This window comes from Rhinatrema bivittatum, chromosome 17 (genome assembly GCF_901001135.1).
Source record: "Rhinatrema bivittatum chromosome 17, aRhiBiv1.1, whole genome shotgun sequence".
NCBI lineage: Eukaryota > Metazoa > Chordata > Amphibia > Gymnophiona > Rhinatrematidae > Rhinatrema > Rhinatrema bivittatum.
Window position 1 is genome coordinate 9996616 of NC_042631.1, and position 27855 is coordinate 10024470.

Sequence of the window (27855 nt, forward strand, 5' to 3'; positions counted from 1 at the left end):
TTAAGCCTGTATATCCAGACCTGTAAATAGCCTGTATATCCAGACCTGTAAATAGCCTGTTACAGTTTTAATGCTTCTTTTTCATTGTCTCCTGCACTATGTATATTCCTCCCTGCTTCCCCTCCCTGTTGATTGTATTTTCAGCCTTTCAGTTACAATGTGAACCGGTATGATGTATGCTTACTAATGCCGGTATATAAAAGTTTTTAAATAAATAAATAAATAAATATTCATCATTCCTTTTCTAATAATTCCCAACATTCTGTTTGCTTTTTTGACTGCCGCAGCACACTGAACCGACGATTTCAATGTGTTATCCACTATGACACCTAGATCTCTTTCTTGGGTTGTAGCACCTAATATGGAACCCAACATCGTGTAATTATAGCATGGGTTATTTTTCCCTATATCCACATTAAATTTCATCTGCCATTTGGATGCCCAATTTTCCAGTCTCACAAGGTCTTCCTGCAATTTATCACAATCTGCTTGTGATTTAACTACTCTGAACAATTTTGTGTCATCTGCGAATTTGATTATCTCACTCGTCGTATTTCTTTCCAGATCATTTATAAATATATTGAACAGTAAGGGTCCCAATACAGATCCCTGAGGCACTCCACTGTCCACTCCCTTCCACTGAGAAAATTGCCCATTTAATCCTACTCTCTGTTTCCTGTCTTTTAGCCAGTTTGTAATCCACGAAAGGACATTGCCACCTATCCCATGACTTTTTACTTTTCCTAGAAGCCTCTCATGAGGAACTTTGTCAAACGCCTTCTGAAAATCCAAGTATACTATATCTACCGGTTCACCTTTATCCACATGTTTATTAACTCCTTCAAAAAAGTGAAGCAGATTTGTGAGGCAAGACTTGCCCTGGGTAAAGCCATGCTGACTTTGTTCCATTAAACTGACTCCACAGTGTCACATCTAGAGGTCCTGATTGAAACCCTGAACCTCCATAAATGGAGTTTGTGCTCTGGGGAAAATCAGAATCTGCCCATCAGACCAGGCCAATTATACTTTTCCCTCCATGAGCATCCCCCATCATGCAGCCAGAGTCTGGGTGTGTGCCATATGCATGGCAATGGCCGTCTATGGACCTTTATGTGAGATACTGGAAAATCTCCAGTGACACAGTTTATGCGCTTGGTCAACAAGTCTGTATATAAAACTCTGTAACCAAATGGCTGGAAGTCTTGATAAATAAGAGGCACTTCCCATTTGAGTTTCAAAGGGCCATTTTTGTTTTTATACCATTTTTTTCAAATCTGTTTATTTCTTTCAAAATAATTTTCTATTTTGCTTGTTGTCTAAGTATCAACAGATTTAATAAAGGTGCTCATATACACATGGAGATAATGTTAAAAAAATTTTATTCAAGAATTACACATGTTAAAATGAATGAGCAATGCCTGCTATAATCAAACCTAAACAATATGATATAGTCTAGTATAATACAATATTGTTAAACTACAATACTGTTGGAAGCACAACAATGGAACACAACATAATATAATTGCAAAAAGGGCATGAAAGTATGTTGCAAGATCAACACAATCAAATATGTAAGATATACTAAATTAACAATCATATATCATTAACAGTTATTCAATATATATGATTTCAGAAATACTAGTTGTACATGTACATAGATTCATTGCATGTCAGTACAACAAATGTTACATTCTTAAAAGACAAAAAATATGTAACCAGCCTACGATGTGTAATGTCCCAGGTTGAAAGGTAAAAAGCAGAAAACTGGAGAGCTTCCAAGATGGCGCTCTGAGCAGACGTGCTGGAGAGAGGCTCCCGACATTGCAGCGTTTTTTGATTGCCTTTTTGCCTCACACTAAGCGGAAAGCACGGGTAAGAGGTGTAGAGAACGCCTCTACACCTCTGCAGACATCTCAACCCCGAATTGGCAGCTTTTTTCCAAGCAATACCGCCACTTACTCCGGGAGACCAAGTCGCTGGAGGGCTGGCTACGGAGCATGAGCCGTCCTCCCTGACTGAAATTTCGTTGCGTCCCGGATCACCTACAAGACCAGCGCCACCAGGTCCAGCAGAAATGATGATGCAGAAAGGTGGGCCGCCGACCCGACCGAGGGAGCTCGAGTTGGAGAAGGAGCGGCACGGTACTGTGAAACAGCTGAAGGACTTACCACCGAGGAGTCTCAGATGAAGGTACAGTCTTGAGTAGGAGAAGGAGAGGGATTAAATCTCTCTGTAAGACTTGGTCTTAGTGACCTGGAAGAAAACGCTGGCGGAGCATTGGGTAGAGGAGGGGCTGTAGGGGCTCGAGAAGTTCCCAAACTGGATTTAATATTGCAACCTACTAAGGAAATAACTCTGGTGAAGATACGGGGCGCTCTCCAATCGCTTGAAAAGGCAATTCTGAGTTTAACTAAGGAAGTTGTGGATGTTAAATATCAAGTAAATCATAATGCTGAAGAAATAACGCAGCAGAAGCAGAAATTGGAAAAAATGGAGTTTCGAATGTCTGAAATGGAGAAGGTTCAGACTACTATGATCCAACGTGACGATGGGATAAATAGAAGGCTGGAAAGAGTTGAAAACAGCATGAGGGCTCATGATTTACGTTTCTTGAACTTTCCAGTTTTGAAAAATATTACACCGTTGGATTTGTTCAAGTTTTATATTGCACATGTTTTGAAAATCCCGGAGGAAACAAAGCCAGTAATAACAAAGGCTTATTACTTATATTCAAATCAACCAGTTTCTGGTAATCAAGATGAACAATCACTGCCTGACCTTTCATTACTTTTGGATTCATCACGAGAACTGGTTGTGTTCTCTCTTTTGCTTTCTTGATTGATAAAAATACTATTTTTAAGCATTTCTTTCGGAATAGTCAAGCACTATTTTTTTGGCTACAAGATATGGTGCTGTCCTGACTTAGTTAAACTCAGGCTAGACGAAAATTGTTTTTGAGCATGAGAGAGGAGGTGTCACATATGGGTGCAAAGTTTCAATAAAATTATCCCTGTAAGTGTTGCATATATTATCAGGAACAGGTTTTTGTTTTTATGGAACCATTCAGTTGAGCTCCTTCCTGAACTCACAAACCCCTCCAACTTAGTTCCAATGCTTGTGTGATAGTAAAAAGAATAGTGACGGACCTGTTCAGATCACCATATAATTGAGATATGGACCTGTTCAGATCACCATATAATTGAGATATTTGGAATTTCTTTTTTTTTTTTTTTGTATGCTCCTTTATTACCAAGCTCTCCATTATTTCTTTTATTATATTAAGAGCAGAAAATTTAATTTAATTATTATTGAATCTTGTTGCTTATTTTAACATAGTTTTGTTTTTCTGTACTTAAGGAATTACCAAATAAGTGGATACTTGTATAATGTAAAAAATTTAATAAATATTTCAAATGAAAAAAAAAAAAGAAAGGTAAAAAGCAGGCATTGCTCATCCATTTTAACGTGCAATTCTTGAATTAAATATTTTTTAATATTATCTCCTCATTAGTGCTTTTTTTCCTTTTGGGAATTTCTCTCTCTCTCTGTATATGTGTGTGTATATATATATATATATATATATATATATATATATATCTTTCATATAATTATTTGTTCATTCAATTCAATGAGTTCTCTGTCATATTTAATAGAGTATAATTCATGGACAATGTTATCCTTTTCCACTTTCTTTTTAATTGATTTTAATCTTAGTAATACTATATTATGAAATTGAACACTGAAAATTATTCAGGAGATCAGGTCAATTAGAATTTAATTCGCTATAAGAATATATTGTTCCCTATTCTTGCCTATAGTAAGAATATTAGCCCAAAATGAAGTCACATATATCACGCAATTCATTGAATAAGGTATACCCTCATACGTGGGCCGATGTACACTTCCGCTTAACAACGTTTTTAACTTTTATGCACTGATGCCAATGTGGCTGCCCATTCAAATTGCAATCATAGGGTAACCTTTTTTTTCAACACGTGATTGACGCCGCCGCTTATTTTTTTAAGGCAAAACTTTATAATGCCGTTGTTTCTCAATCTCAAATTTAACGCAATTTTTTTTTCAGGAGATTTTTTTGAAAAGTTATCGATAGCCTCCAACTTGAAATTATATTCTTGGAAATAGGTATTCTTGTAAATAGATAACTTATCTTTTTCCAATAGAAGAAAAGCTAGAGTCCATAGAGCTCATCTGCTCGCTCTGCTAACACGCCCGACACCGCTGGTGTTTTGAAGTTTTTCTTCTTCAGGGGCTTGAATGCTGAAAAGATTTGCATAGTGTATAGTAAGAATATGCCAGTGAACAGAATCTCATAATAGTAATCCATAAATATTCCTAAACACAGTCCCTAGTATAGTATAGTTGGGTGCTGACATTTTCAGCTTAACCTCTGGCTATTTGAAATATAAAACTCCACTTTAACCAGATGAGTCACATCATTTATCCCAAATAAGTTGCATAATTTGAATATGAACAATAGCTCCTCCCAGTACTGCAAACTCGTTAGAAATTCATGGCATCCAATCATGCGTATTTAGAATCTTTTAACTTTTCTTTGTTTTAATAATTTTTGACTATATTTCAGGTATGGAGTTTTATAAGTAGGGTGGATGTATGTTTATTATGTTGTTTGTCAATTTTACGATAATAGTGCATGTATTCTTTTTTTAACTCACCTTGGTATCTTTTTGTTTGAAAGGGAATTAATTAAATGTAATTAATAAATAAATATTCCGCTTTATTTGTTGCCTTCAAAGCTTACAAAAATAATTTCAGTTCAAGTGACTCTAGTGTAACTTACAAACACATCATGTATAAATTATTATTACTTTCCAATGACATTTAAACAGGCACAAGTGACTTGGCAAAGGTCATATGAAAGGAAAGACACTGGCATTGGGATCTTGCTTGGTGAAAGATGTAACTGTTCTTCTGAACACGCACTGTCCAAACTTCAGATGGCCTTTGGAAGTTCAAATACAGCAACAGTAGGGAATAACAGCGAGCACCCAGATATATGTAATAAGCAAGTCAAGGGGTGTCACAATAAGGTTCAAGGTTTGGAAGTTCAAGACATTAAGCTGTGAAACTCTACACTGCTCCTTTATAAACTGTCCTTTGGTAAAATGGCATATTTCAACATTAACAGTGCAAGAAAAAATGCAGAAATGACAGTTTAATGTGAAAAACGAGTCCCCTGGAAATACGGTTTAGCATAGGAAAGATGATTGCATTGGACGCATCTCACAACAAGCTCTTCCGGTATCCGCTGATGCGAGAGGTCATGTGACACACACTCCCCCCCTCCCATAACGCCTCACACATTGGAACCGACCTTTCTGACCAAGGAAAACACAGCAACAGGAAGAGGCATGGGCTGCTTTGCCCCTTCATTGTAAAACCCTTGTGAATCTTATTTGCAAAGGAGCTTCCGCAGCCACATCCTGCTTTGCCAAAACTCTTTTTGAAACGTCTTTCTGGTCTGTTTGACTTGCTTCTGTACTGCTGTTTGCTTCATTTAGTATCTGCCAGGGAGAAGATCAAACACTTAGTTTTGGTACCGTCTTGAATATTGAGCAGTTGAAGCAGAAATGCTGAAAAGTGGCTTGATGAGTTAATCTGAGGACATGGTAGGATAACGGTGAAAACACAAGAGCCTGCAGGCACAGTGGAGTTCACTTTATATTTCACATTGTTATGGAAACCACTAAACCACCCACATGGCATCTCACTATTTGGTCTAGGTCACATTTTCCAAAAATAATATTGTAGCCTATTGATATTTTTATTGACCAGAGCCAAATCTAAACTCCAACAATATGTCTTGAATAACCTCACGTACTGTAGAAATGCAAAAAAACCCCAAACCCATGAAGTTCCTCGTTTATCTCTTTTCTTGGATGTGCAATCTTTTTGGAAGAACCTAGGCAGGACCATAAAAATGAATAGTGTTAGTGCCCTTAAAATGCCTAGAAACATGAAGAATGCCCAGTTCCATGCGAGAATTGTAATAACGAGATAAATAGCCTTGCCCATCTAATTATATAACAGAGCGTTCGTCCTCGCAGGCAGTGTGGTACAACACTGCAAGTCTTTCAGCATCCCAAGCAAAGTGATCTCACTAGCATGTGACAGAGGAGTTCGGCTGACAGATTTAGGGTCTGCAACTTACCATTTAACCAAGGGAGCTCATGCGCTATTCATAAAACATTACCAGCTCTTATATTGACAATGAAAGTATTGTCGGAGGACCTTTCTCGGGGGGGGGGGGGGGGCTTTTTTTTTTCAGTGTCCCCCCCGACCCTTTTTATCCCCCCCCCTCCCCCCAAATGGTGACATAATCCTAAAACATCTCCAGCGGCAGCTGCTCAGCGAAACTGGGCGCCCTTCTCGGTTTTTCTTTTCAGTAGCGCAGGGCAGCGGTTTCCAGCTCAGGAGAAAAACAATCGAGGCCTCTATTTTGCCAATTAAGCCACCACTTCAAGAGGCCCGCGCTGTCCGAGGGCCTTTCAAACACAGCCTTGCAGGAAGCGGCCCCCAATTTTTAGACAAACTGAAAGAGAGAGGGGAAAGAAAAAAAAAAAGTCAGAGCATAGAAACCACCGAAATGTACGTCCACTGCTCAATTAGTAGCTGCACAAATGCTTTCTCTGGAGCCAAGCTCTGCAGACCATGAGAGATTAGGCTGCAAGTTTCAAGCAAGTTCAAAAGGAAGAAGTGTTCGTTATAGCAGATCACCGGGAGATATTAAATCTAAGAAACAAAGATCTCTTGTTTTGTTCGTGAGCAAATTAATAGGGTCCTGTTCACTTAGCATTGTTCCCCTAAGCAAAAAAAAAAAAAGAATTATGTACTGAGTGCATCCGACTACCTTACTGAATATACCACATTTCTTTGTATATCTTAGGGTCGGGTGTACTTTACAAAGCAAAATAGCAAGTCTGTGGCTGCAGAAAATTTTAACTTGGTTCGGCCATGAATTTCTAATGCGTGATCTGGATCGGTCCCTTTATTGAAAAAGCTCACACTACTGCAGGTTCATGGTGATCTCTAGGATACGCACTAAGGCAGGAAAGCAATGGATGTGCATGGAAAGGATCGAAGAGTTATTCAGTGATTTTGAAGGATTCTTGTGGATCTCCTCACCCAAAATCGCAGTACCAAGAGTCAGTAAACAGGGAAAAGGAGGAGAGAAATGTGACCCAGGCTGCCTCGTGAATGGTGGTAAGTTGGGTATAAGGCTGGCTGAGGGGCCTGAGGTCAGCGTTGAGCAGGGCCATACATTTTCTGAGCCTGATGCCTGATCCTTTGGAGAACAGGGGCTGAGGGCACCTGAAGCTTGGACGTGCAAATGTAGCCCATTCTTATGGCCACTGAGCTGATAAACCAATGACAAAATACAGGTTGCCACACGAGAGAAGATCAATGGTGCCTCCCATTTCTTACCCTACCACCACCATCATCACCTTAAGGGTGATCCCTAGTGGGCAGATGTGGGGCATGGCCCCCGCCCTGGACCATCACTGAATAGGTAAAGTTGGGAAGGCTCCAAGCCCCCAAATCCCGAGTGAGCTGGAAGTAGAAAGGAAAAGGCTGAAACTGCCACGTCAAAAGAAAAGACGATGAAGGCCCTTTGTTTCTCAGGCTTTACTGCTTTCGGCTGAAAAGGCTTATGGACTTGTATCTTTGGGCTGTCCCCTGGAATTTGGGGGCAGAAATTTCAAAGCCATTTACACGGTAAAGAGTGAATTACACACCTGAATCGTCTGCCCAAAAACTGCCCTCCCTGAATGGGGTCAAAAGTCCACGTGCTGTTCCACGGTGCGCGTGCGTTCAGCCACATTTAGAGGCGGAAAAAGCGGGCGAGAACGGCTGCGGCTGTGGAGAGTTTGAAAAGCCAAAGTAGCCCCGCCTCCCCCGTGCTTCCTCGTTGGAAAATCAAGGCCAGTTCCATGGGACAAGTTGAAAATATGCTGGGGCACATCAATGTGACTTGACCAACCAGGCCAACACATTTTACTGACGTCAGTATTGTGGCAAAATTCACCGCATACTCTTGCAGGGTCCTCTCAGCGCCCACCATGCAGACGTCCTGGAGACTCATTTTCCGGTCATGCAAGGCACTGCCACTTTCTGCATCCAGGACAGTGTGAGGCTAGAGAGCTAACGGGACCGTCCTCTTGCCTAAAGCCGAGGCCCAGTATTGGTTCTTGGTTAAAGCAAGCCTGGATCATGAGCGGATCCAAGCATTTTGGGAGTTTTTATAGGCTTCCATTTTTTATGACAGACTTCCCCGATGGAAAACAAGCATTCCTGGAGGGAAATTTATAGCTATAACATGGAATTCAATGGCACTGCCAAAGAAAATGCGGAAGAGATTTCGCTAGATACAAATCACTTTTGCGACTTGAGACTGCAGTGCACGTATTGTCTGCTGTGTTTGATGAAACTTTTTTTTTTACTTTTTCAAGCTATTTCTTCAAGCTAACCAAATTGGTAGTGCAGTAATAATGGGAGACTTCAATTACCCCAATATAGACTGGGTAAATGTATCATCGGGTCACGCTAGAGAGATAACGTTCCTGGATGGAATAAATGATAGCTTTATGGAGCAATTGGTTCAGGAACCGACGAGAGAGGGAGCAATTTTAGATCTAATTCTCAGTGGAGCACAGGACTTGGTGAGAGAGGTAACGGTGGTGGGGCCACTTGGCAATAGTGATCATAATATGATCAAATTTGATTTAATGACTGGAAAAGGAACAGTGTGCAAATCCAAGGCTCTCGTGCTAAACTTTCAAAAGGGAAACTTTGATAAAATGAGAAAAATTGTTAGAAAAAAACTGAAAGGAGCAGCTACAAAAGTAAAAAATGTCCAAGAGGCGTGGTCATTGTTAAAAAATACCATTCTAGAAGCACAGTCCAGATGTATTCCACACTTTAAGAAAGGTGGAAAGAAGGCAAAACGATTACCGGCATGGTTAAAAGGGGAGGTGAAAGAAGCTATTTTAGCCAAAAGATCTTCATTCAAAAATTGGAAGAAGGATCCAACAGAAGAAAATAGGATAAAGCATAAACATTGGCAAGTTAAATGTAAGACATTGATAAGACAGGCTAAGAGAGAATTTGAAAAGAAGTTGGCTGTAGAGGCAAAAACTCACAGTAAAAACTTTTTTAAATATATCCGAAGCAGAAAGCCTGTGAGGGAGTCAGTTGGACCGTTAGATGATCGAGGGGTTAAAGGGGCACTTAGAGACGATAAGGCCATCGCAGAAAGATTAAATGATTTCTTTGCTTCGGTGTTTACTGAAGAGGATGTTGGGGAGGTACCCGTAATGGAGAAGGTTTTCATGGGTAATGATTCAGATGGACTGAATCAAATCACGGTGAACCTAGAAGATGTGGTAGGCCTGATTGACAAACTGAAGAGTAGTAAATCACCTGGACCGGATGGTATACACCCCAGAGTTCTGAAGGAACTAAAAAATGAAATTTCAGACCTATTAGTAAAAATTTGTAACTTATCATTAAAATCATCCATTGTACCTGAAGACTGGAGGATAGCAAATTTAACCCCAATATTTAAAAAGGGCTCCAGGGGCGATCCGGGAAACTACAGACCGGTTAGCCTGACTTCAGTGCCAGGAAAAATAGTGGAAAGTGTTCTAAACATCAAACAACTTCCGCCCAATCTCAAATCTACCCTTTGTAGCAAAGATCCTGGAAAAACTGGTCAATTCGCAACTCTCTACCTACCTCGAAGATCATGAAATACTTCACCCCACACAATACGGGTTCCGCAAGACCTTAAGCACTGAAACTCTTCTCTTATCACTAACTGACCATCTCACCATGGGCTTGGACAAAGGACAATCGTTCCTACTAATTCTACTGGACTTGTCGGCAGCCTTCGATACGGTCAATCATGCCACCCTCCTCAACCGCCTTTCAGACATTGGAATTACAGGCTCTGCTTACACTTGGTTCAAGTCTTTCCTCTGTAACAGAGGCTACAAAGTTAAAATCAATAATAAAGAATCTCCCCGCTACAATTCCTCACAAGGAGTTCCTCAAGGCTCCTCACTATCCCCAACCCTTTTCAACATATACCTTCTTCCTCTATGCCAACTGTTAACCAACCTACAACTAAAACATTTCTTATACGCCGACGACGTACAAATCTTGATACCCATCAAAGAAACCATCTCTAAAACCCTCAAATACTGGGAAAACTGCCTACAAGAGATCAACCAACTCCTCGCTAACCTAAACCTGATTCTAAACTCGGCCAAAACAGAACTCCTCCTCATCTCCCCTGAAAATAGCAACTCCCCACACTCTGCAACAGTTAACACCATTGCTACACATGCAAGAGACCTAGGGGTAGTAATAGACAAACACCTGAACCTAAAAGCATTTATAAACAATACAACCAGGAACTGCTTCTACAAGCTGCAGGTAATCAAGAGAATGAAACCACTACTACACTTTCATGACTTCAGAACAGTCTTGCAATCAGTAATTTTCTCCAAGATGGACTACTGCAATTCAATATTGCTAGGTCTCCCAGCCTCATACATAAAACCACTTCAGATGCTACAGAACGCGGCAGCCAGAATTCTGACAAATTCCAGAAGAAGAGACCACATCTCGCCAATTCTATCTAATCTTCACTGGCTGCCAATACACTACAGAATCCTACACAAGTCCATCACCATCATCCACAAATCCATCCACTCACAGGCCCCTCTCAACCTCCAAATCCCCCTCAGAATGCACTCATCATCCAGACCTATCAGAGACGCCTACAAAGGCTCCCTGACCGTTCCTCCAACTAAATCTACACTCCATAAGGCACTCAGAGACCGGGCCTTTTCTACAGCGGGCCCCTCTCTTTGGAATACCTTACCACCGGACCTTAGACTTGAACCCTGCTTACCAACATTCAAAAAAAAACTTAAGACTTGGCTATTCAGGCAAGCCTTTCCGGAGTCAAATATCCATTGAGAGACCTCACTGCACAATGTTAATATCCATAAAGAGACATCACTGCACAATGTAAATAAGTTACCTCTGTAAATTTTTACGCTACTATCCTTATTTCCTTCCTCTCCCAGTTCTACAACCTTGTTTTATTGTAACTTTTGCTTCCGTTGCACTTGTTAAAAGAACAGTTTTTGCACCCCCTGTTATATGTAAACCGGCATGATATGATCTTATCATGAATGCCGGTATAGAAAAACCTTAAATAAATAAATAAAAATAAATAAAATCACAGAACATATAGAAAGACATGGTTTAATGGAACAAAGTCAGCATGGCTTTACCCAGGGCAAGTCTTGCCTCACAAATCTGCTTCACTTTTTTGAAGGAGTTAATAAACATGTGGATAAAGGTGAACCGGTAGATATAGTATACTTGGATTTTCAGAAGGCGTTTGACAAAGTTCCTCATGAGAAGCTTCTAGGAAAAGTAAAAAGTCATGGGATAGGTGGCGATGTCCTTTCGTGGATTGCAAACTGGCTAAAAGACAGGAAACAGAGAGTAGGATTAAATGGGCAATTTTCTCAGTGGAAGGGAGTGGACAGTAGAGTGCCTCAGGGATCTGTATTGGGACCCTTACTGTTCAATATATTTATAAATGATCTGGAAAGAAATACGACGAGTGAGATAATCAAATTTGCAGATGACACAAAATTCTTCAGAGTAGTTAAATCACAAGCAGATTGTGATAAATTGCAGGAAGACCTTGTGAGACTGGAAAATTGGGCATCCAAATGGCAGATGAAATTTAATGTGGATAAGTGCAAGGTGATGCATATAGGGAAAAATAACCCATGCTATAATTACACGATGTTGGGTTCCATATTAGGTGCTACAACCCAAGAAAGAGATCTAGGTGTCATAGTGGATAACACATTGAAATCGTCGGTTCAGTGTGCTGCGGCAGTCAAAAAAGCAAACAGAATGTTGGGAATTATTAGAAAAGGAATGATGAATAAAACGGAAAATGTCATAATGCCTCTGTATCGCTCCATGGTGAGACCGCACCTTGAATACTGTGTACAATTCTGGTCGCCGCATCTCATAAAAGATATAATTGCAATGGAGAAGGTACAGAGAAGGGCTACCAAAATGATAAGGGGAATGGAACAACTCCCCTATGAGGAAAGACTAAAGAGGTTAGGACTTTTCAGCTTGGAGAAGAGACGACTGAGGGGGGATATGATAGAGGTGTTTGAAATCATGAGAGGTCTAGAACGGGTAGATGTGAATCGGTTATTTACTCTTTCGGATAGTAGAAAGACTAGGGGACACTCCATGAAGTTAGCATGGGGCACATTTAAAACTAATCGGAGAAAGTTCTTTTTTACTCAACGCACAATTAAACTCTGGAATTTGTTGCCAGAGAATGTGGTTCGTGCAGTTAGTATAGCTGTGTTTAAAAAAGGATTGGATAAGTTCTTGGAGGAGAAGTCCATTACCTGCTATTAAGTTCACTTAGAGAATAGCCACTGCCATTAGCAATGGTTACATGGAATAGACTTAGTTTTTGGGTACTTGCCAGGTTCTTATGGCCTGGATTGGCCACTGTTGGAAACAGGATGCTGGGCTTGATGGACCCTTGGTCTGACCCAGTATGGCATTTTCTTATGTTCTTATGTTCTTAATCAAAATGTTCACATTAGGCCATCTTTTTCTTCTTTTTTTTTTTTTTTTTTTTGCACATTTTGACACTTTTTCTCGCTGATGGTCTGATGATATGCTTTATTCTTCATGCAAAATTCATTTTGGGTTTTTTTTTCCAAAGCTTAAATACAATGGAGATATCACTTTAACCCTGTTGAAAAATAATTTGTTCCATGTTCTTACAGGGCTTTTTATTCATGCTTATTTTGGCCTATTGCAGACCAAATACATCATAATATAAGGCATTCTCGAAGGCTCGAGGATCATTTATAGGGTGGTCTTATGCACTGCCAGTATAAACCTTGCCTATTAACTCTTTCAATGGGCATTTGTCTGCACAGAAAACAGTGAGTGCAATCTGAGGTCCCTTTTGGGATTTGAAGCATCTTAATGGGCTGCAGTCACAAAAGGTTTTGTGTCTGTAAAGTGATGTACTGTGTGTACCTTTCACCTATCTTCCCCTTGCTCAGAAACAGGGCATCTAGATTTATTTTAAGATACTTAATACATGCATCCTCAGAAAAGTGTGGCTCTTTTAACTGATACAAGAAGCAAACTGCTTGAAATTTTGATGCAGTTTTCTATGCAAGTGAAAGTCTCTTAGTAAACCAAGTCGGTTTGAAAAGTCATGCAAAATGGCCGACTCGCTGAATGCAATCACGCCCGGGTTTAGGCCACAGAAGCAACTGCCTAAGGCACCAGATTTGAAGGCACCTAATACCCGGTTCAAAGAGGATGCTGCTTCTGCCTGCTTTAAGGCTATACGCTGGCCCATCTTCACAGAGCACGTTGCGTTGGGGCACCAAATCCTTAAATCCAGCCCCCACTGGACTATCTTGTGCTAATAAATGACAACATTAATTTCATTTATACCAGGAAATGGATACGTAAAGGTGTGGCTAAGCAGTTTCCATTTCATTAAACAAAAAGATTCACCCAGAATTAACAGAGCCCACTTTCGGGGGGGCGCGCATGCCTGCATGTGTGCTCTGCACCTGTGCATGGATCCTAAACCCCCAGCCCTGTCAGAATCCTCGTGCTGTAGGTATAAAATGCACCAGGGTATTTCTACCAGCAGGAAAATAGCTTTTACAAATATTTACAGCTAGTCTGGGGGTTTGTTGAAATGGTAGCTTCTCTCTCAAAAATAATTTGCCCTCTTTTGCTGACCCCCATCCCCGCATATCCTGAACTACTTCCCTCTCCGCCAGAATGAAGCCTGGTCCCTCGAGCAGCCTCTTGACTGCTGAACCTTGCCTCTGCCATGTTCCCCTAAAGTCAACAAATAATCCTTACCAAGAAAGCTCTTTGATCAATTAAGCGGAAAATGATTTTGCGTCTTATTGTTAACCACTTAGCAGTTTTTCTGTTATAGGTGGTATAAAAAAAAACAAAACACAACCCTGTAAACAAATAAATAAATGAAATAGAGATTTTAACTTAAAAGAGGATCGTACAGAAAAATTTGCAAATGTAAAGCTGAAATATCCCCTAGAGACAGTGATGATCCATTAATCATTTGCGTTCATTTTTCACTGGTGCCCTTTCGTATCTCCTGCCGCCTCACCGTCACTCTTGAATTAAGCAGGTCATCGGCGAGTTTAGATAAGCAGTGTTACCCCATGAATGTCCTTGTCTTTTTTTTTTTGGTCCAGACATAGGGCTGACCCTACGGGGAATGCGGGGGCTTCATGGTCTCATTGTCCCCCTTCAAAGATGGGAGGAGCGAGGTGAGGCCTGGCTCCTTCCAAAGATGCGCCACGATAGATAGGGCCTCTCTCCGATGTCTTGAGGGGGTAGGAAGACAAAAAAAAAAAAAAAGCACACAAGTCTTTTCAGCGTGGCGGACATCCACAAAGCACAGGGCCCAATATGACCCCCTCTCTTCCGGCCCGCAACCAGATGTCGTCATAATATCGCATCCGCGGCTGCTTCTTCAGTCTCATATCTGACCCATGGGGGGTCTCTCGGAGCGGCGTCTCCAGGTGGGTTGGTTTTGCGCCTATTTTGACAGCAGTTGAACCTCTCCTGTCTAAGCCAGGGTGCGTCGGGGATGGCCTCGATCTCTCGTCCCCTCTGCGGACTCTGGCACAGCTGACCCCCTCCGTTCTGTGACTCTCAGTGCAAAATATTCCACTCCACCGAGCTTGGACTTTGAAAGGCATCACAGCACGCAGCACAAAACATTTTGCGAGTGAAAATTAGCAGGGGATACTCCGCAGCGAATATCAATAGTTTTTTAAGGCTCTTCTACAAATATGGAATGGATTAGGAATATTAACCCTTTTATTTTCTTACTCCAGCTTTACTAATATAGGAAGTACGATGAGAAAGGCGAATGGAAAGTTATTAGGAATTCTGATAAGGTAGGATGAATACATTTGTTTTCTTTGTAAACCCTAATCCTTGTTGTATTGCCTTCCTGGACATGGCTAATTTATCTGGAATTCCATTCTGTCCCTGACAGCATTCCTGCTCAGCACTTTGATCACCCAGAGCAAAGTTACATACCAGCTTCCAACCGCTGCAGTCATCTAACAGCACTCTTTTTTTTTTCCCAGCAAGCACACTTAAAAAAACATTTAAGAAAATAACAAAATCCCCTTGTTGTTGAAAAGAGCCCTAACTCTATGAAATTGCAAAAGAAAATCTCACCCAAACAAAATGCATTAAAGTATATTGATTTCCCCCAGACACTATGCTGAAAGGTACAAAAAAAAGTAGAAAACATGTGAGGTTAAAATTCAGGAAGCCGACAGGCGGCACGAAGATTGAGGGAAAACTATGCATGTAACTTTTCCCGAATATTCACGGGAGACTCCCACCTAATATACTTGGATACAGTTACATGTGGCTCTTTATTTGGATATAGGCAGGGCAGCTATTTTTCTGACCAGACTTCTATATGTCACTTTAGTAGGAGACTGCTGAATATGTACACTCACTGTACAGCCCACCCCCTATACGTCGTATACACTTTCTCTACGTAAGCACACCATGCTGTGCCTCTTATTCTGCTATATTTTCTGTATTGTTGCTAAGTCCAGCCATTTTCTTCTGTATGTAAAAGAAGAGAATGGACAATTTGATGGCTATTGGTATGGGAGTGGAGCTGGGTACCTTATCCACTGCAGACTTGGGCAAGCTTGTCCCCACCCGAGGTGACTATTGCATTCTGGGGGGGATACTGATTTGCCATTGCCTTTTACAGGCCACAGTGATCAGTCTTCCCTGTTGGTCCTGCTGCCTCTCTTATTCCTTTGGAAGATTCCCATGTAGGGAAAGATGGAATGCACAAAGGAGGTAGTGTAGATAACTTCGGAGCATACCAGAAGCAAATGTCCCCAGAAGCAAATGACTCGTTAAAATGTCTATTGACTCTACCGGTATGATCCTGGCCCATAAAGATAAGTGTCTACAGTTTTACTATTTATGGTGTTCTTTTCCAGCATGTCGTCTTCATTAATCTGATGCCAAGTGCGTTCCACAGAGGACTGTGGCACTTGAAGTATGCTGCAAGGGATTGGTGTCATCTCTTTAAACTAAGAATCTGTACTATGTTACAGGGCAGTTGCCAATAGTGCAAATGATAAAGGACAGACCCTCCGCCCAGCCTTCTCTGAATATTGCAAGGGTGATTCCCCTATCAGTCCAGATATTTTACAAGTCTGCCCATGAGATTGCAATTACGTTTTACAATTTTATGGTTATGATTGATATTTTATTGCTTGTGTTCCATTTATGGTCTCACCATGGACCTATACAGGGGCAATATCACCTCCCTTTTTCTGCTGACCATTCCTCTCCCTATGCAGCCAGGCATCTTTCTGGCTTTTACTGTCACTTTATCTACTTGTTTGGCCACCTTAAGGTCATCAGATACAATCATCACCAGACCCTGCTCTTCTTTTGTACGCCATGCAGGTTACATGCACGGAGCGGCAGTTACTACCTTGGGAAGCTTGCTGGGCAGACTGGATGGACCATTTTGGTCTTTTTCTGCCGTCATTACTATGTTACTATGTTAAAAGAATTTCACCCCAATACTGTACCTCTCCTTTGAGATTTTGCAGCCTAAATGCATAAATCTGCATTTTTTTTAGCATTAAATCTTAGTTGCCAGACCCTAGACCATTCCTCAAGCTTCGCTAGATCCCTTCTCATATTTTCCAAATGTTTTTCTCCGTCTTCCCTATTGCAGATTTTGGCATTGTCAGCAAAAAAAAAACAAACCTTTCCCCAACATTCCTTCTGCAATGATGCCGATGAAAATGTTGAAAAGAATCTGTCCAAGGACCGATCCCTGAGGCTCGCTGCTAGTAACATCCCCCCTCAGAGAAAACCCCATTTACCACTGCCCCTTGTTGCCTCCCACTCTGCCAGCTTCTAACTCATTCACTCTAGGGCCCATACCAAGAGCACTCAATTTATTTATAAGTCTTCTGTGCAGAACTGTGTCAAAAGCCTTAGTGAAATCCAAGTGCACTATATCTAGTGCTGTCCCTTGATCTAATTATCTGGTCGCTCAATCAACTAAATTGATCAGATTCATCTGATAAAATCTACCTCTGGTAAAACCATTCTGCCTCAAATCTTCCAGAAACTACACTATCCTCAGTTTTAGCAGCGATTCCATTAATTTGCACACAACAACCGGCCTGTAATTCCCAGTAACAGAAGACCTGATTTACTGAGCTTTTTCCCATAGACACAAAATAGGGGAAAAGTCAAATCGGCTCCATAGCATTTATATAGGTTGACTGGATAACACAGAGAATACTTCCAGCTCCCATACGCTTTTCTTGTCTGTAATTATTTTTGCTCATATCTTGGTTAAAGTAATTCTTTGCTATTGACGTTCTCCCATTTCCTGTCTCTAGCAGAATTCTTTCAGAAATGGCTTCCTAAGAATTTGGAACCAAATCTTTCTGCAAATGTAATTTGTAATTTGCAGGAAAACATACTGTGTGAACTTTTTTTTTATCTGGGAGTTGTGTGCTGAAGGTCACATGGACTTCATATGTGTGGTTAGGTAATTGCAGCAGGAACTGAATTATACAGGGATATTTTCCAAAAATGATTGTACATTTATCTCACAAAATGGAGTTTCTGAGGTTAGTAAGAAATAAAGATTGAAATATTTACAGCTTATGAGATCTTATTTAGTTTGTAGTTATTGAAAATGTTCTCAAATGGTTCTCTTCCTTCCTAGCAGATAGGACATTCCAAATCAAACTAGGCAATCGCATATCTGACACCTTCCCAATCGATACAGGTGTCCCCCAGGGTTCAGCACTCTCGGCAACACTATTCAACATCTACCTACTGCCTCTGTAGATTACCAGCAGAACTAGGAATCAACTTCTTCTTATACAAAGATGACATTCCATTCACCAAATCATTTGACAAACTGCATCGACGCTGTCAACACACATGAAGGCAACACAAGAACTTTCCCAACTGAAACTAACTCTAAACACAAAAAAACTGAAATGGTGTGCTTAAGAAGAAACTCCTCTATAGTCAAACCACCACCACTAGACTTGGGTACTTTTAACATTGCACCCTCAGATTAAGTACGGGACTTAGGAATATAGATCGATGAGAACTTGTCAATGAAAAAGCACATAAGCAAATTAATTAAATCAGGATACTCCAAGTTGAGAATATTGCATCGTTTGAAATCTTTACTAACCTTACAAGACTTCCACACTGTTTTACAAACACTAATATTTTCAAACATATATTACTGTAATTCCCTTTTAACAGGCCTACCTTCAGGATTAACAAAACCTCTACAGTTAATTCAAAATGCCTGGGCAAGACTTTTATTAGGGACAAGGAAATTTGACCACATCACCCCCTCGCTGATAGCACTGCACTGGCTGCCAGTTCAATCAAGAATTCATTATAAAGTATTAACAATAATTTTTAATATTATCAATGACACAAACCACTACTTATTAGGGGGTGACACTTCAACCATACACAGTGCAGTGAACATTAAGGTCGCAAAACAAAGGACTATTAACTGTGCCTACAACAGGAAGTACACATCTAACATAAATAAGAGACCGAATGCTTTCCATAACGGGTCCCAAGTTGTGGAATTTGCTACCAGAGACATTACGTCTGATAACAGAAAGAAAGAATTTCAAATGTGAACTAAAGATAGATAGGATTTTAGACAGTTAGGAGCTACCACCCAGGAAAAAGATCTAGGTGTCATAGTGGATAATACATTGAAATCGTTGGCTCGGTGTGCTGTGGCAATCAAAAAGCAAACAGACTGTTGGGAATTATTAGGAAGGAAATGGCGAATAAAATGGAGGATCTCATAATGTCTATACATTGCTCAATGATTAGACTACTGTGTGTAATTCTGGTCGCCGCATCTCAAAAAATATATAGTTGCACTGGAGAAAGTACAGAGAAAGGCGAGCAAAATGAGGAATGACTATCCTATAAGGAAAGGCTAAAGAGGTTAGGATTGTTCAACTTGGAGAAGAGATGGCTGAGGTGGGGGATATGATATTTATTTATTTATTTGTTTATTTGTTTAGTTTTATATACCATCATTCGGTTCAGCCATCATAACGGTTTACAAAAATCAAACAGAGAATAAACCATTAAAAACATTGATGCATAAATTAATAGTGGAAACGAAGAAGGGATCGGGGAGAGGTTGGTGGTCTACAAAATCATGAAAGGATTTGAATGGGTAAATGTGAATCGGTTATTTACTCTTTCAGATAATACAAGGACTAGGGGGCTCTCCATGAAGTTAGCAAGTAGCTCATTTAAAACGAATCAGAGAAAATTCTTTTTCACTTAATGCATATTTAAGCTCTGGAAGTCATTGCCCGAGGATGTGGTTAAGACAGCTAGTGTATCCGGGTTTTAAAAAGGTTTGGGTAAGTTCCAGGAGGAGATGTCCGTAAACTGCTATTAATCAATAAGGAATACCCACTGCTTGTTGCCGGCATTAGCAGCATGGGATCTATTTAATGTTTGGGTACTTGTGACTTGGATTGGCCACTGTTAGAAACAGGATGCTGGGCTTGATGGACCCTTGGTCTGACCCAGTATGGCAGATCTTATGTTCTTTTGACCACAACTCCTTCATCCTGCAGGCTGTAAATGCTACTTCTGCAGCTTACCTAGTCCCAGCCAACACAGGAAGCAGAAGAGGTTGGAACATGGGAACTTTCCATCTGGCACGTCCACTGAGCCACTGGTCCAGCCGTGACAGAAAGGGCCTTCAATGGGATGTAGTATTGATCTGCAGTGCACATTTAAAGCAGTCTGAGCTCTCTGTATGTAAGGACTGGTGGAAATACATCGCAGCTGGTCGATCATGCTGGGATTTATATTTGGGGAACATTGAAACAGTAGCTATCTGGGGCATCCGGCAAGTAAGCCAGCTGGAGATCCTACAAAAATACCTTCAATAAATAAATAAATAAATAAATAAACAAACCTTGCAAATTTCTCAAGAAGTTCAATGAAAGACACGTTTTAAAATGAAATAGCCATTAATGCATGGATTATTCCTATTTAACTATTTTGCTTTTAGAAATGTGTTTGTTGGGTTTAAAGATCATCAGACGATTAACAGAAGAAGAGTTTGCACTCTGTGCACTGGACCTGATCATCAAAGTCCATTTTTATCACAGTACGCAATGTTATCCCATTACTCAGCATGCAATGTCACACAATGTCATATTCAGACACTGCCACCTGTTTGCTGGGAACCTCTTTTTCTGACCATTCCCCTAATCAATTCCAGTTCCTCCTAATGCCAGACATTCTAAGGCAGGATAGCAATATAGAGTCATGAGATCATACTGCAAGCGACTGGAAGGAACGAAAGGGAAAGGTTCAGGAATACCTTTGAGAAGAAACAATATGCATACGGCCTAATCTTTATATTTACCATCTTTCAAATTATAAAAACGATGAACTGAGTGGCATCAAAATAGCGAAACGAGAACCTCAAGCTGAACACAGTGAGGGCAGTCAAAAATGAGGAGAACCGAAGGAAGATGAGACAAAGGTTTTGCTTTGCATGCAAAGCTGTGGGACAAGTGTCCATCAGCTCTGTAGATATACAACTTCACAGGGCCAACATGGACGGCTCTTTCCGGTCTGCGATGCAGTGGATTGGCGTGGTGGTCCCTCCGCCACCAGGGACCTCCTGTGTAGATAAATCATTTGAGGTTCCTGCTTCCATAGCCTAGAACTGCTGCACATGTAAAAAACAAACACAAGGCCACCCAGACTGTGGATCATCGTCGGGACATTGGATCTCACTAGGATCCCATTCATCACCAGAAAGATTTTGTCTCAGAGTTCACAGGCTTTTCTACTATTCAGAGGCTCCTCCACAATGTTTTGTCTCGTGCTTGCTTGTCTAGTGTTTTGCTTAATTGTTGGGGTAATTTTTGTTCTATAATATCTGTGAATTTTCCCTGATACAGGCAATTTGCCAAAAAGAGACCATCTTGGGATAATGTAATTTAAACGGTCTTTTTACACTGTTTATTTAATTGTTTTTTTTATTATTATACACTTTTTTATTTATTAAAGTCACCTCTTGTGGCATTTGACAGCATTCTGAAAACGGGAAGCTAATTGTTTTCGCTTTCACGTGCTTTTTCCTATTTGTCCTCGTCTAAGAAGGTCCCTTCGAGCATCCACCTCGCGTTTAGCTCCAAAATTCTCTTTTGACTATTCTGATGGCACTCTGTTCATGTTTGACTGCCATCCCTTTCGCCTCTCCTGCTTTATCAGCCCAATTAATACATTTGTGACTAGTGCTGGAAAGTTAAACTCCCTTCATCGGGTCAGGGCGAAATGAAGGTGACGATGTCTGAATGTAAAGCAAATCATCCTTCTTGGCTCGTTTTGAGATGATTTGATGAAGGGAATATTTTGTACAATGTTCGAAAGCCAGACGGTAAAAAGGAATCACCTGCGACGAGTTGTCTAGTGACCTTTACTTGTGCGTGGCCTAGCAGGGCCACAAACCTACTTCATTCAATATTTAAAAATGAGAGTCTGAAGTGACATTGAAAGGATCAGAAGAAAACTTTCTCCTCTGAGGGCTTCAATGCCACCAGTAAAGCTCCTTTTTTTTTTTTTTTTATGTAAAGGAGAAGTGCAGGAAGGGCCAGGAACCTCAGCCTTGTGTTTCCCCCCAGCACCTCCGGGCCCCCCCACATGTGGTTTTCTCTGTGCTGCAGTTCAGGGCAGCACAGAGAGATGGGCAGCAGTTAAGATTCAGAGCACAGCCGAGTCCAGGAAAGGCCCGAGGGAGACAGAGCCGGGGGCTGGCGCCGTTAGCAGGGGGGGGGGGGGGTGAGATTTACTGCCAGAGAGTAGGAAGCAGTCCACCGGCCCGGGCCAGAGCTCTGAATACCAAGTTGTTCAGCAAAGATTTCGCAGCTGACTGATCACAGACTGCTGGAGCGGCCCCTGACAACAGCTGCAAGGCTGGGAGACAAAGGGGCCCCAGAGCAGGCTGAAAAGAATTTAAGTTGACAGGTTGTTGTTAGCAGTGGCAACTGGGTGAGGTATGTCACCATGGGCCCTGGGGCAGGGGGCCGCGAAACACAGGGGAGGGCTCGGAAGAGAAAGATTCGCAGAAAGTGCTTTATACAGGGGGGGGGGGGGGAAAAAAAAAAAATAAAAGAGTGAGGTTTCTAAGAAGGGCAATCAACAGGGTCTGTTTTACTGCTGCCAAAATGAATTAACCCCCTTGTCTTGTTTTATAAGCGGAAACCTCTTTTTACCCCCGTCCAGAATAAAGTTCATTACACCAAGGAGGTAATCAGGAGAGCCTGACAAATCTTGATTAAGATGCTTTTTTTTTTTATTATTATTTCCTTAAAAGCTGGTAATAGATCCAGTCAAGTAAAAGCTGTGCTCATAAGAACTCCTGGTCCCCTTCTTTCAAAAGCCACACACACACACACACACACACACACACACACACACACACACACACAGACCACAGCAGCAGATGATGATGGTGGAAACGCACCCGAAAGCAAGGTCAGGTCAGGTGAGAGTGTGCCGCCACCGACGCCGGGGGACATTCAGAGGCCGCTGGCTTCGGATAATGAGTAAAAATCGAAACAGAGCTGAGTTTCTTTTACGAGCTTGCACATACGCCAGCCCCGGTGGCTCGGGTGGCAAGTGCTGGGCACTGCCCTGCGGACGATTCCTTGGCTTGGTCTCCAGACCTGCTCTTCACTGGGTTGGCTGGGGCTGGGAGTGCTACCGCGGCAATGTTCACGGCACCCAGGGTGGAAGGCGGTCACGCTTATTGTTTAAGGATAACACAAACACAGAATTCCACCTAGAAAACCTTCCCAATGCACAAAATACTCATAAAAGCAGCATTCACTAAATATAAGGAGACCTTCACCTAGATAGGATTTTAGACCGTGCTGGGGAGGAGCCGGCTGTCGTGGTACATGTGGGCACCAACAACATAGGAAAATGTGGTAGGGAGGTTCTGGAAGCCAAATGTAGGCTCTTAGGTGGAAAGCTTAAATCCAGAACCTCCAGGACAGCAACATCTGAAATGCTCCCTGATCTATCCACAGGTCCCCAGAGGCAGGCAGAGCTCCGGAGTCTCAATGCGTGGATGAGACGATGGCGCAAGGAAGAGGGATTCAATTTTTTAAAGAAATGGGGAACCTTTTGGGGAAGGGGGAGTCTCTTCCGCAGGGATGGGCTCCACCTTAACCAGGGTGGAACCAGACTGCTGGCGCTAACCTTTAAAAAGGAGATAGAGCAGCTTTTAAACTAGAACAAAGGGGAAAGCCGACAGTCACTCAGTAGTGCATGGTTCGGAGAGAGGTATCTTCAAAGGGTACTAATGAAGCATCACAGTTAGGGTATCCCAACAGAGAGGTTCCAATAATAAGAAAAGTAGTCCATGTGCCTATAATTAATGAATCAGCTGAGCTAAAATATTCCAATTACCCCTGTCAACTGAAAAGCAGGCTGTTAATACAAACAAAAAACAAACTTTGAAATGTTTGTATGCCAATGCCAGAAGTCTAAGAAGTAAGATGGGAGAATTAGAATGTATAGCAGTGAATGATGACATAGACTTAATTGGCATCTCAGAGACAGGTTGGAAGGATGAGAACCAAGTGGATAGTGCTGTATCAGGGTACAAATTATAAGGCAATGATAGGGAGGAGCAACTTGCTGGGTGGGGGTGGTGCTTTATGTCTGGGATGGTATTGAGTCCAAAAGAATAAGGATCCTGCTAGAGACTAAATGCACAATTGAATCTTTATGGGTAGAAATCCCATGTGTGTTGGGGAAGAGTATAATGATAGGAGTATACTACCATCCACCTGGACAAAATGATGAAACAGATGATGAAATGCTAAGAGAAATTAGGGAAGCTAACCAAATTTGTAGTGCAGTAATAATGGGAGATTTCAATTACCCCCAATATTGACTGGGTAAACATAATTTCAGGACAGGCTAAGGTTCCTGAATGGAATAAATGATAGTTTTATGGAGTAACTGGTTCAGGAACCGACGAGAGAGGGAGCAATTTTAGATCTAATTTTCAGTGGAGCTCAGGATTTGGTGAGAGGGTAATAGTGGTGGGGCTGTTCGGTAATAGCGATCATTACAAGATCAAATTTGAATTAATGAACTAGAAGGGGGACAATAAGTAAATCCACGGCTCTAGCACTAAACTTTCAAAAGGGAAACTTTGATAAAATGAGAAAAATAGAAAAAACTGAAAAGTGCAGCTACAAAGATTAAGAGTGTACCACAGGCATGGACATTGTTAAAAAATACCATCTTAGAATCACAGTCCAGATGTATTCCATGCATTAAAAGGTAGATTTTAGCACTATGTTTGGTAGGGGATTGGCTATGTGGAAGTACTTGCTTTTCAGATGTACAACTAGACAGTAAGCTAGCCCAGCCAATTGACTTAAGATTCATACTTCACAAGCACCTTGGGATCTTCCTACTCAGCTACAAAATAACATAATGGTAGCTTATGGTCAATATGGGTGGCACACCATGTGTAAAAGGCTAGCTCTAAATGCGAATGCATCACTATTATTGCCTATATGTGATAACCCCAAATTTGTTCCAGGTCAAGCTGACTCCTTCTATCACAGACTAGCACGACAGGGAATTGCTACCTTTCCAGATCATATGGAGCCGAACACTTCCAAATTGTATACATTTTCCCGCTGCCAAGAACTGTTTGGATGGGGTCCTCATGATTTTCTATCCTACCTTCAGATTGCAAGTTTTGTGGATAAATCCTTTGGGACAAGCGAGACTAATTTAACTTCCAAACACTATCAGAGGATGCTGGTTCTTTTCAAAGCTCGTAAACAATCGCTATCATTTCTATACAAACCACTACAGGAAGCGGTGACCTATGAGGGGCTGTGAATATTGGCTGAACTCTAGAGCAAAGATCTGGGGATAGAATTATCGGAAGACGAGCTGCTAGACGCCATCCAATCCTCCCTGAAAGCTTTGCCTGCAGTTCAGGGTCGAAAACTATACCTGCGAATACTTCATTGAGTCACGATCTCACCTTTACATGCATATGAAATGGGAATCATTTCCAACCCAAATTGTCCCAAATGTCAAGATAAGGCAGCTACTTTATCCCATGCATTGTGGTCATGCCCAACAGTCCAAGAATTCTGGACCAAGATGTGATCATTTATGGAACAGAGTCTGGGAGGCCTACCTCCTCTGGTGGCTGTGAAGGCAGTCCTTGGCATAGAATCTGCAGATACTGAGTGGAAAGGAAGCAATAGTTTATTAATCACCAAGGCCTTGGGGCAGGCGCGGAAATGTATCTTGACAAAGTGGATTCACCAAGAAGCTCCATCGCTAAACTCTTGGCTAACTGAGATGGTTACTTTATTATTACTAGATTATCGTACTTGGCTTCTATCGGAACCTCGCCAGAAAAGGGCGTTTGACAAGATATGGAACCCATTTCTCCATTTATCGAAGGACTGGCAAGACAAATTTAGAGAGAGACATTGGACTAACACCCTTGGTTCGGTACCAAACGAGAATGGAGATCTCCTATGTAAAGACATTATCTTTCAATAGTATTTTCATTGTTTCTTACGGTTTTCTTATGTGCATACATCTATACTTATATTAGTCAATTTGTACACATATCCTCTTAGGGGGGTGGACGGGGGTTAAGGTGGGGGAGAAAGGGGGGGATAAAATATTGAAAAATATCGAAATTAGTTCAACTATTCACGTGTAAGCTCAAAGGATTATTCATGTTTTGTAATGCTTGTTGAGTTTTGAATAAACTGAACCAAAAAAAAAAAGTAGATTTTAAGAGTGGCGCATGTTTGCAGGCACGCACACATGGACGCGTCAATTCTATAACATGTGCGCGTTTATGCGCACGTTATAAAATTGGCTACCCACTCGCACGATTTTATATTGACGTGTGCATGTGCGCGCAAATCCTGTCTCAAGCACATAAATGGGGGAGGGGGATTTTAGTAGGTACGCGCGGCAATGCAATAGGCCTATTTCCCAGTTCCCTCCCAGTTCGCCCCAGTAAAGGAGTGGACTTCCTAAACCCCCTACCTAACTTGCCTCCCTTTTTCCCTACTAGCATCGACCTCCTTAAACCCCGCTGACTACCCTTTTTTAAATTAGCTACTTACACGCTATCCATAGCAGAAGCAAGTTACATGGTTGTGGGATCCCGGTGCGTGCTAGTGCACGAATCTGACTTCATGGGTGCAGTCCCGTCCTGCCCATGCCCCGCTCATGCCAATGTAACCCCGATATATAAAAAGGGCTTCAGACATGATCCGGGAAACTATAGACAGGTGAGCCTGACATAAGATGACACAAAATTATTCAGAGTAGTTAAATCACAAGCATATTGTGAGAAATTTCAGGAGGACCTTGCAAGACTGGAAAATTGGGTGCAAGGTGATGCATATAGGGAAAAATAACCCTTGCTGAAGTTACACAATGTTAGGTTCTATTTTAGGAGTTATTACCCAGGAAAAAGATCTGAATGTCATAGTTGATATTACATTGAAATCATTGACTCAGTGTGCTGTGGTGGTCAAAAAAGCAGAATATTAGGAATTATTAGGAAGGGAATGGAAAATAAAACAGAGGATGTCATGATGCCTCTGTATCGCTCCATGGTGAGACCGCACCTTGAATACTGTGTACAATTCTGGTCACCGCATCTCAAAAAAGATGTAGTTGCCCTGTTGAAAGTGCAGAAAAGGGTGATCAAAATGATAAAGGGCATGGAACTCACCACCTATGAGAAAAGGCTAAAGAGGTTAGGGCTGTTTAGCTTGGAGGAGGATATGATAGAGGTCTACAAAATCATGAAAGGACTTGAATGAGTAAATGTGAATCCGTTATTTACTCTTTCAGATAATGCAAGAACTAGGGGGCACTCCATGAAGTTAGCAAGTAGCACATTTAAAACAAATCTGAGAAAATTCTTTTTCACTCAATGCACAATTAAGCTCTGGAATTAATAGCCAGAGGATATGGTTAAGGAAGTTAGTTTAGAGGGTTTAAAAAAGGTTTGGATAAGTTGCTGGAGAAGTCCATAAACTCCTATTAATCAACAGGGAATGGCCACTGCTTATTGCTGGCATTAGTAGCATAAGATCTATTTAATGTTTGGGTACTCACCAGGTACTTGTGTCTTGGAATGGCCACTGTTGGAGACAGGATACTGGGCTTGATGGACCCTTGGTGTAACCCTTTATGCCATATCTTTTGTTGTTATGTTCATACCCAGAACCAGCACATAGCTGAAAACAAGCATACATTGTCAGTATCCCCTGTATAGTCATCAGTCACAAGTTCAATGTTAATGTTTCAAAAGACATTTACTGCAGTAAAAATGAAACTTATCCAAAAACAGCATTTCTTCCAATATAATAACCATAAATATTCCACAAAAAAAAAATAAAAATCCAACATGGCCTGTGTTTTGAGATTTTGTTTACCTCAGAGGTGAACTCTTTGCCTGCTTGCTTCAGAAGGACTTCCTGCACAGAGAAGGCAGCCATTGTAAAATGTTTATCACGTGTCCAGCAGCCCAGTCAGCATCAA

General features: G+C 41.3%; 1 long non-coding RNA gene across 1 annotated transcript; it reads right to left on the reverse strand.

Annotated features, from left to right (window-relative positions):
• Window positions 1–808: 808 nt before the first annotated feature.
• LOC115079399 lies at window positions 809–27809 on the reverse strand. The gene is made up of 5 exons (XR_003853281.1): window positions 27750–27809; window positions 27430–27551; window positions 5861–6571; window positions 5354–5543; window positions 809–4278 (listed from the first exon to the last, which is right to left on the reverse strand). It is a non-coding gene; the product is annotated as an uncharacterized LOC115079399 (long non-coding RNA).
• Window positions 27810–27855: the final 46 nt, after the last annotated feature.